Genomic DNA, 9,741 nt, shown 5'->3' on the forward strand with positions numbered 1-9,741 from the left:
GTGAGCTGCACACCAGAATGACAGTCTATAGAGTGAGCTGCACACCAGAATGAGATGGGTTGTAGAGTGAGCTGCACACCAGAATGAGATGGGTTGTAGAGTGAACTGTGCACCAGAATGAGATGGGTTGTAGACTGAACTGCGCACAAGACTGACACAGCCTGTAGAGTGAGCTGCACACCAGAGTGACACAACCTGTGGAGTGAGCTGCACACCAGAATGACATGGCTTGTAGGCTAAGCTATGCACCAGAATGAGAGAGCTTGTAGAGTGAGCTGTGCACCAGAATGACAGCTTGTAGAGTGAGCTGTGCACCAGAATGACATGGCTTGAGTGAGCTGCACACCAGAATGAGACAGCTTGTAGTGTGAGCTGCACACTGATGGATAAGTACAGCAGAATAAGACAGCAAACTGGGAGCTTGCATGACTGTATATTGATGCTGTTAGTTCATAGGTCAGTACTAGGCTGTCATTCCCGAGGAGCATTAAAAGTTCTTCATGTTTCACTGTTGCAGTCCCGACAGTTGGGATTTTCTGCCGTGAAAGCCCTTGACCAGCCCGACTACCAGAGAAACTTATTTTGCCTCCCAGGCTGGCGGATGCCTTAACCGACGTCAGTACGCTCAGGTATAAAGGTAGCCAACCTGCATCATCATTTAAGTCTTTTCTTGCTGCTGGAGCCTGAAGCAGATTTCACATGCGTCAGTCGGTCCACATCAGAGACGCATTGTTGTTGGAAAGATAAGTACTCCATTGGGGAACCTTTTTCTTTCTTCTTTGACTCATGTTAAATGAAGTTAATAGTCTTCATTGTGGTAAACAAATTCCACACAGAGACTTCCATACACTTTGTGTAGCTTGCTTAGGCCTAGACCACGACGTTCCAAAAAGATGTTTTTGTGCTAGGTGCAACACTAGAATGATTAGGCATGGAGTGGGGTCTTTAGGTTGTTTTCGGAGGCAGGAATCTGTGCAACTGCATACTATGGCGTTCATCGGTCATTCCGAGCTTGATGTACCTAAGCACAAAAAAGATGAGAAACAGAAGCCTAGGTCTGTAAATGAGAGTCATTTGTCCCCTGCCTGTCCTACTAGACTTGTAATTGTTGGGGAAGGTGAGGCTGTCTCACAGCCCCCTTCAACCTTTGATCCTATGACCCAGGCCTCTGTCGAGACCCATTTGGAGTTGGCATACCTTCGGTCCTTTCAACTTCTACAGCGCACATATTCATCTCCTCGGTTGGGTCTGAGACCGCTCAGCAGGCCACTACTTCTGACGAGTGACTGCTAACCGGAGACTCTTCTCGGCCTAGGGTCATTCCGTGCATCTGCAATCTAAAGAGTTAGGCGCCAGGGTGTTAGACACTCTTAGGCCTAAAACCAAACCCACACAAAGGAAGGGCATTGTGGCAGAGTCTTCACCTAGGCCCACAGGCTCCCAGTTTCAGGGACACCATCAGGATTTGATCAGATTAGCTGAAGACCGCATTTGCATTGTAAGGTCCAGACAGACTTCAGGAGATATCACCCCAGGGAAAAAATAAGACTCCCTTCCTGAAATTCACCCTAACCTTCTACACTCAGAAGAAGAGTCTGATTTGGAGGACTCTGCATCTGAGGAAGGCTCCAAATGCACCTGTTATGATGAGTCAGATTCAGAGGAAATTCTGCCTCTCACCTTTGGAGAGACTCTTCATGTTATGAGACAACATTTCCGGTGCGAAGCAGGCAAAAAAGAGAGTAAGGGAGTTCTTAGACCTACCTGAGTACTAACCCCTAGCAATCCCACCTATCCTGGAAGTAGTGGAAGATGTATTTTAGTATGCTTCCTTAAGTCCTGACTCCCTCCCTCCTGCACCCAGAAAACCTGACTGCCTTTACAGGGTGCAGGACTGTTCAAAAACCCAAACTGCTGATCCTGAAGTGGTCACACCTGGCCTTAAGGAATCTAAGACCACTATCTCTAGTAACCCTATACCTACTGACAAAGAAAGTAGGGCTCTAGACAAATTTGGAAAGAAAGTATACACTTTGGCTACCCTCACCATGAGGGCCATCAGTTGTCAGTTTCATATGATCAAATACCAGCAAACCATTCTTAACCAACTAAGACAAAAGCTTTCTGGTCTAGAGGATAAAAACCTTTCTAACAAACTTTAGATCTGTGCCATTCCAGTTTCAAGTGGCTAAACACTCCCATCACTGTGGGTTTGTTGCCATAGAAGCATCCTGCAGGGCAGCTATCACTGGCACAGTGATCAGGAAACACACTTGGCTCGGGGAGCAACCACTTCCTGACCAAGTAAAAACTAATCTCTTGGATGCCCTCCTTGACAAAGAATGCCAATTTGGGCCTAAAGCTGAAGCAGTCCTCAAAAAGATGGAGGACAAGGCAAAATCTAGAAACAGTGAAGGTCTCAGAGGGACAGAACTCCCAGGCAAAGACTGCAGTGACAAAGATCTAGGCTGTGGACCTCAGACTCATACAGACAAGGGAGTACTATGACCCCTGCCCTTGCCAGAGAGCAATTATGATTCTCCACTTCTCTCCCCATAGCCCCACCCCAAAGCTAGGAGGAAGACTGTCCTGCTTCTATCAAAACTGGACCCAGATTACCTCAGCTCTATGTATTCTAAATATTATTGCCCATGGTTACAAATTCACTTTCAAAGAGCCCTTAAAATTGTCATGATACCCATATGTTCCCCAAAGTCAAAAAGCTCAGGCTGTAGAACAAATACAAAACTCTGTTTCCCAGGTGGAACCAGTTCTGGAAGATCAAAAATGGAAAGGATTTTACAAAAGTTTCTTCCTGGTACCAAGAAAAAGAAGAGTCTTGGCATCCCATTCTCGACCTGTTCTCCCTAAATCTTTTTCTCAAGGTTCCAGAATTTGAAATGTTAACCCTCCAGAAGCTGCTCCTCATGTTAGCCCCCTCAGGCATTCATGATATCTTTAGATCTAAAAGACGCCTACCTTCACATCCCCATCTCAGTTGCACAGAAGCTTTTTTCACTTCAGAGCAAGTGCCAGTCATGATCACTTTACAGCTTTGCCCTTTGGACTGTCTACTGCACCAAGGGTTTTCACAAAGTGGCTAGCTCCTGCAATTGCTTACTGTAGGATAAAAGTGGTCCAGATTTACCCCTACCTGGATGATTGCCTAATACAGGCTTCAGACCAGTCACAAATTCTCAGACCTACTTCTTGACCTCCTTGGGGTACACTCTAAACCTAAATAAGTCCATCACTGTGCCATCCAAACAGATGGTTTTCCTAGGGGCACTTCTGGACTCCTCTCTCCAAAATGTTTTCTTCCCCCTGGACAAGGTCACCTTTTTGACCAACCACTTCCAGAACCTACAGCACAAACAGTGCATGAAAGCCGTAGAATTCCTAAGAGCTCTGGGGTTCATGGCTTCCTGTGTCCTCATGGTACCACTAGCCAGGCTACACATGAGAAAACTTCAGATATATTTAAAGAAGGTGTGGTGCCAGAACACTCAACCCCTGGACACGAAATACACTTGATACTGTGCCTCAACAGGAGCTCACATGGTGGGCACAGGCCTGTTCACAGAAATAGGGCTTTTCCTTCAAATTCATCCCTCAAGGCCAGACCCTCACCACAGACACCTCAGACATCACATGGGGTTCCCACACCCAACATTTCCAGACTCATGGGTTGTGAGATTCCCAGACCATGAAGAGGGACATAAATTGGAAAGCACTCAGGACTGGTCTAAAAGGCTTACTGGCATTCAAAGAGAAATGGATACCAGAGGTGCTGGTAATACAGACAGACAACATCACAGTCATGTGGTACATAGACAAGGAGGCACACACTCCTGTGCCATCTAGCCATGCAAGTCTGGGAGACAGCACATTCCATGGGACTTCACCTCCAAGCACAGTACCTGACATGGGTACAAAACACCCTTCCAGATCACTTCAGCACAAACTCGACAGACCCACATGAGTGGCACCTGCACAGAGTTATTTTCTTCAGCATAACTCAGAAATGGGGTACCCCACAGGTTGTCCTGTTTGCCAGCAAGGACAATGCTCAACTGGAGAAAGTCTGTACCAGGACAAGAAGGGCATAGGCATGAAGAATGGATGCTTTCTCCTTCCCATGGATTCACCTCTTCATTTACGCTCCCCTACACCTCTTCTGCCTCAAGTCCTTTTAAAAATCAGAGAAGAGGGGCCAAGGGCCATTCTGATAGCTCCAAACTGGCCCAGGCAACATTGATTTCCTCTCTTCCTCAAGCTCACCAGTCAGAAAACTTGACAGTTACCACAGAGGGTAGACTTCCTCACCCAAGAGAAACGGAAGATAAGTGCACCCCAATCTGCAGACCCTGAACCTCTCAGCCTGGGTTATCCCTCAGCATCTAACTACTAAAGGCATGCTTCTGGAGCATTTCTCCCTGAGCCTCCGCTGTAAACAGGATCTGTGGAACCTAGTCGGACTTTCCCGGTCAACAAATGTTAAATAAATAAATAAATAAATAAATACTACACCAACCTAAGTCAACAGGTGCAAAACATTCTGAAGAAATCCAGAAGACTTAGCACAAGGAAATCTTATGCAGCCAAATGGAAAAAATTCTCTGCTTGGTGCTCTAGGTACCACCTTGATCTGAGCTCAGCTACCTTTTCAACCATCCTGGAGTACCTGGCCAGTCTAGTTGATAAAGACCTTTCCTACTCCTCCATAAAAATACATGCCTCAGCCATCTCTACTCACATTCCTGTTCTTCCTCCTATCTTCTCACACCCTGCCTTGAATCAATTCCTTAGGGGTGTCATTCACATTAGGCCCCCCAGGAGAAAACCCACACCTCCATGTGACCTTGACTTTGTACTGGAAAAATTGACTGTCTCCTTTTGAACCTGCAGCTAATGCCTCTCTAAAATTCCTCACTTGGAAGACTGGTCTTCTTTTAGCCATTACCTTGGCTAGAAGGGTCTCAGAGCTACAGGCCCTTATGGCAGTAGAGCCTTCATCATCTTCCTTAAAGACAGGGTTTCCTTCAGGACTAACCCTTCCTTTTTGCCTAAGGTGGTTACTGATGTGTCTTTGAATCAAGCCATCCATCTGCCTACTTTCTTTCCCAGTCCTCAGAACAAGGGAGAGAGATTACTGCACTCCCTGGATGTGCACAGAATGCTATGATTTGGGTCTGTATTGCTTCGTCAAAGACTGAAAATATCGAAGCTGATATGGTCGGCACCATATCAGAAAAAGTGAAGACATCGAACGTTTTAACAGAAATCTCCGTAAGGGGAGATTTCCGTTCACTGCAATGTAGTGCGATCTCGGAGTTGGTATATTTAAGTAGCGGGGATGTGGGGGATGCAGCGGGGCTTGCCCCCCTGCTTGCAATATTTAGTTGTTTTTCTTTTTTGTTTTCTTCTTTTATGTTCGAAGTTTCAACATATCAGATTCGATATTTTGAAATTTCGATGATGTGATATAAACACTATGCTTTTACCTAGACAGTACAAAGTCCTTTAGAAAATCAGAGCAACTGTTCATATCCTTTCCTCTGGATCTGAAGGGGAACCCGTTTCTAACAAGACCATTTCTAAGTGGATTCCCACTGCATCTCTTTCTGCTACAGCCATCATGGCAAAAAGCCCCCAGAGTTGGTTAGATCTCACTTTACCAGGGCCACAGCTACTTCTGCAGCCTTTCGTCAAGGGAGTACCCACCAAAGAGATTCTGGAAGAGACCAGTTGGTCTTCTGTGCATACCTTCACAAAGCACTACCACATGCCAGTTTTCTCTAAATCCAGAGCAGGATTTGCCTTTGTAGTTTTCCAGGGGATCCTCTCCTCTACTGGACATCCATCCACCCTCAGTTAAGCTTTGGGAATCTTTCCAACTGTCAGGACTGTAACAGTGAACACAAAGAGCATAGTACAGTTGTGTACACTTACCATAAATGTAAATGTCTGAGTGTGTTCACTGTTGCAGTCTTTTCCCTCCTGCCTACCCCCTTGTCCCACTAGTAGGCCTTGAATTACCAAATTTGATGGCCTTGGGCACTTCAGAAAGTTTATTTGGATTAGGTACCCCCCTCTCTTTATTTTCCTTTGACTTCGGGCTCCTCCTTCATGGGGCAAGAAAATACTGAAGTGATGCCGCAGGTTGGCTTCCTTTATACCTGAGCTTACTGACATCAGTTGAGGTGTCTGCCAGCCTTGGAGGCGAAATAAGTTTCTCTCGTAGTTTGGGGCCGGTCAAGGGCTTCCTTGGCAGGAAATCCTAACTCTCAGGACTGCAACAATGAATACACTCGAAACTCTACGTTTATGGTAAGTGTACACAACTGTACTTTGCCTAACCTCAATACCCCCAAATCATAGTTATAACTAATTTGTATCTCTTTTTTTGACCCCTTTCAGTGAGGGCTTCTGGGGTCTGATGGGGAGTTTACTTATGATTGCCCATCCATTCATCCAGATTATGCTTAAAGAGGGTCAGAGGTATTTGCTTTATATTTCTTAAAGCAAGGATTCTCTGGGATATTATCTATCTCAACAGCAGGCCCTCTTTATTTCTGTGGATGATATGCTTAAGTGTAAACAAATTCGTAAACATTAAATGTTTTTTTAACAGACTGTAGATAGGAAGCATGCATATTGCTATTTTTGTATGTGTATAACATTCTTTAAATGATTTAATTTTATTTTGACATTCTCATATATAAAATAAGTTTAGATTATTTCATTTGTATTAAATGATTGTTTTATTATTTATTGATTAATTATGTAATTAAGACTGTGGGTGGGACATGAATTTATATACAAGTGGTTTAAAAAATGCGTATATTTGTATTTCTGAAGAAGTCTTTCAGACGAAAGCGTTGAGTAAAGGTTTTTTACGCTAATTTCTGGTTGGTATCTTCCTCTGCTGCTCCAGTGTTTTGGATTTATTATGATCTCTTAAGTACTTATTGTGTGTTATGATTTTGTGGATGTACAGTAGGACACATAGGCCTGTATCCTTTGAGGCTTTGTAAGCTAGACAGAGGTAATCTATTCAGTCTGTGGGAAACAGAAAAGATAGACAGCATTTTAAGGTGGTCTAGGTAGCTCAAGGAAGACATGCCCTTGACTGTCATGGAGAGGAAGTGATGCAGTATCACAACTTTGGTCATATGCTTTGTTAGGTACATGCTAAACAGACCATTATAGTCTACAGTGGGTCTGATAAGGGAGGTGTAGTGGGGGAATAACTTCCATAGATGTGAAAGAAGTACTTCTGATTATTAGTCTGACAAGATAAATGGATTTCCTAACAATGGATACATTGTGGTCAAAGGATAGTTGATTGTCAGTGAAAGTTCCCGGGTCCGTAATTTAACTAGTCAACTTTAAAAAGTCTGTGTGGTAGGTGCATGGGTGTCCAGTTTTGCCTAAGGACATAGTGGTGTATTTCTTGGCATTTAGTTTTAGGCTGTGGCCCATGCACCACTTATTTGTATGTGTGTGTGTCTGTCTGTCTGTGTGCGTTAGTCCCTCCTGAAGACTTGGAAGTTTGCTGGGGAGTTAAATACATGTCTAGGATTGCAGTCATTGAAAAAACTGATCAGCCACAGGCTGTTGATGTCAGCCTTGACATCAAAGTAGTAAATTCCAAAGAGAAGTGGTCCTAGGACCAATCCCAGGGGGACACATCTGGTATCTACTTTTTTCAAAGGGACCGCACCTTCCACACTAATAGTTTTTTTTACTGTCAATTAGTTTGTAATCCAGGAGGTAAAATAGGGTTGACATTTAGTTTGATTAGCTTGTCAATAATGCCAGAATGCGGGATGGTATTAAAGACCTTGGCCCAGGCCATATAGGCAATGCATCATGTTCAAAAAAAGGCCCATCAGGCTCAGGAGGTAGGGTCCTGCCTTTTACAAACCCAACATGGTTTGGGACCAGTGCTTGTAGACTGCCTGTGTCCTTGTTAATAAGTTCCATGTGATGAATTCTATTGCTTTGCTGATAACCCTGGAGAAGCTTAGAGATCTGAAGTTTCCTGGATCAATAGTACATTAGTCCTTGTGGAGTGGAATGACTACCTCAGATATCCATTCCTCTGGCATGAATCCAGTGGACTAGCTGAGATTGGCTAGACTTGGCAGAAAGTCTTCCAGACAGTGCCTGGTGCTGACAAGAAAGCAGTCTTGCACATTACAAGACCCATGGAGTGTTTTTAGCCTTGGAGTCAGCATTCAGGACTTTCCCACAGGTGATCAGAGGGGTTGGTGTGGGTGTACAAAGTGTAATAAGTTAGGGAAATTTAGGGGGAGATGGGATTAAAGTTGGAACTGAATTTGTCTGTTAATATGTTGGCTGTATCCCCAGTGGAGAAGTAAGTGGTGGTGGTGGTTCAGTTCTGAGCATTGCTGGCAATTTACCTCCAAGTTGCAGAAAGCCTTGTGGCGGTCCTTAGAAGAGGTAGCAGCTCTCAGTTCATACTTTTGGAGGATTTGATTGTATTTCTTAAATTTTGTTAATCTTTTTTGGGATAATCTCTATTTGATGGTGTATCAAGCTTGCTTAGCTGCGAGTTTCTTTCGCTTATTGTATAGTTTATTTATACTGCGGTTCTGCCATAGGGGTTTATTCCCAAATTTATCATGGTCTTTCTCTTTTCGAGACTGATGTCTTGATGCATAAAAGTTATCCACAAATGTGGCAGTGTGCAAGATGTGGTCATCAAGGGGAAGAGAGTGCTTACAGGTCATCAAGTGACTGCATTAAGTTTGCCTTAGAGTAGTGTATAAGGACAAAAGAGTTTTGTGGTTAGATTTTATTCTCATAGTGAGTGTTACTGAGTGGCAGTCAGATATTGACCACTGACATGGTTACTTTAGGTACTGAGCATACCATGGCAGTATTTGTGAGAACAGAGTCCAAATTTTTGAACTCCTAGTTGGCACTTTAATTATTTGGTCTAGGGAGCTAACAATAATGAAGTCCAAGAAACTTTATGCATATTTATGGTGGTGTAGGTTTCCCAGTTAATGAAAGGGTAGTTAGTTTCCCAAAAGAATAGTGTTCAACTCAATAGGTTGAGGTGTCAGTTTGTTCAGACATGCTTCATGGACTGCAGGTGGCAATGAGGTGGATAGAATAGTTAGCTGTGATATAGTGCAGTTCCATTTACTATGAAAAGGATACGGAGAAATCCAAGGTGATTTTTCTATCGCAAAAGTCTGGAGGTGCAGTTGCTTCTTAGGAATATAGACCCCCCCCCCCGCTCCAGTAACACCATAACTTTCCACATTGAGACTGAAGGCGTGGTGGGCACTAAAACCCTGTAATGTGGGGGTGCCGCCACTGTTCTACAACCATATTCCAGTAACTACAAACATTTTTTTAAGAGTTAAGAATGCCTTAAGGGAGTACAACTTCTTACTTAGGCTTATGACATAGGTTCATAGGTTGGTATTAGGCTATCAGCCCTAGGGGCCTATACAAGCCTAGCCATAACAATTCCCTGGCTATTTCTTCCCACACTATTTACTTCCCTGGACCCCTGTCTAGCAGGGCGACTGACTTGATCCCTGGGGTGAATTTCCTTTCTCCCATCCAATCGTCAAGCTTCCTTTTGAAGAGGGCCAAAGAGACACTCTGCTTGACATGCATGGGCAATCTATTCCAGAGTCTGGGGAGTCTCTGGGTCAGGAACCTATCCCTCCAGCATGTTTTGTTTATTGTGATGAC

At 44.0% G+C, this 9,741-nt stretch overlaps 1 protein-coding gene across 1 annotated transcript in view; it reads left to right on the forward strand.

Annotated features, from left to right (window-relative positions):
• DBN1 (drebrin 1) overlaps window positions 1-9,741 on the forward strand; it is a 1,456,369-nt gene that overhangs the window by 1,008,022 nt on the left and 438,606 nt on the right. The gene's annotated exons all lie outside the window — the stretch shown is intronic.

The sequence above is a fragment of the Protopterus annectens genome, chromosome 4.part0 (genome assembly GCF_019279795.1).
Source record: "Protopterus annectens isolate FY-2018-M chromosome 4.part0, PAN1.0, whole genome shotgun sequence".
Taxonomy (NCBI): Eukaryota; Metazoa; Chordata; order Ceratodontiformes; family Protopteridae; genus Protopterus; species Protopterus annectens.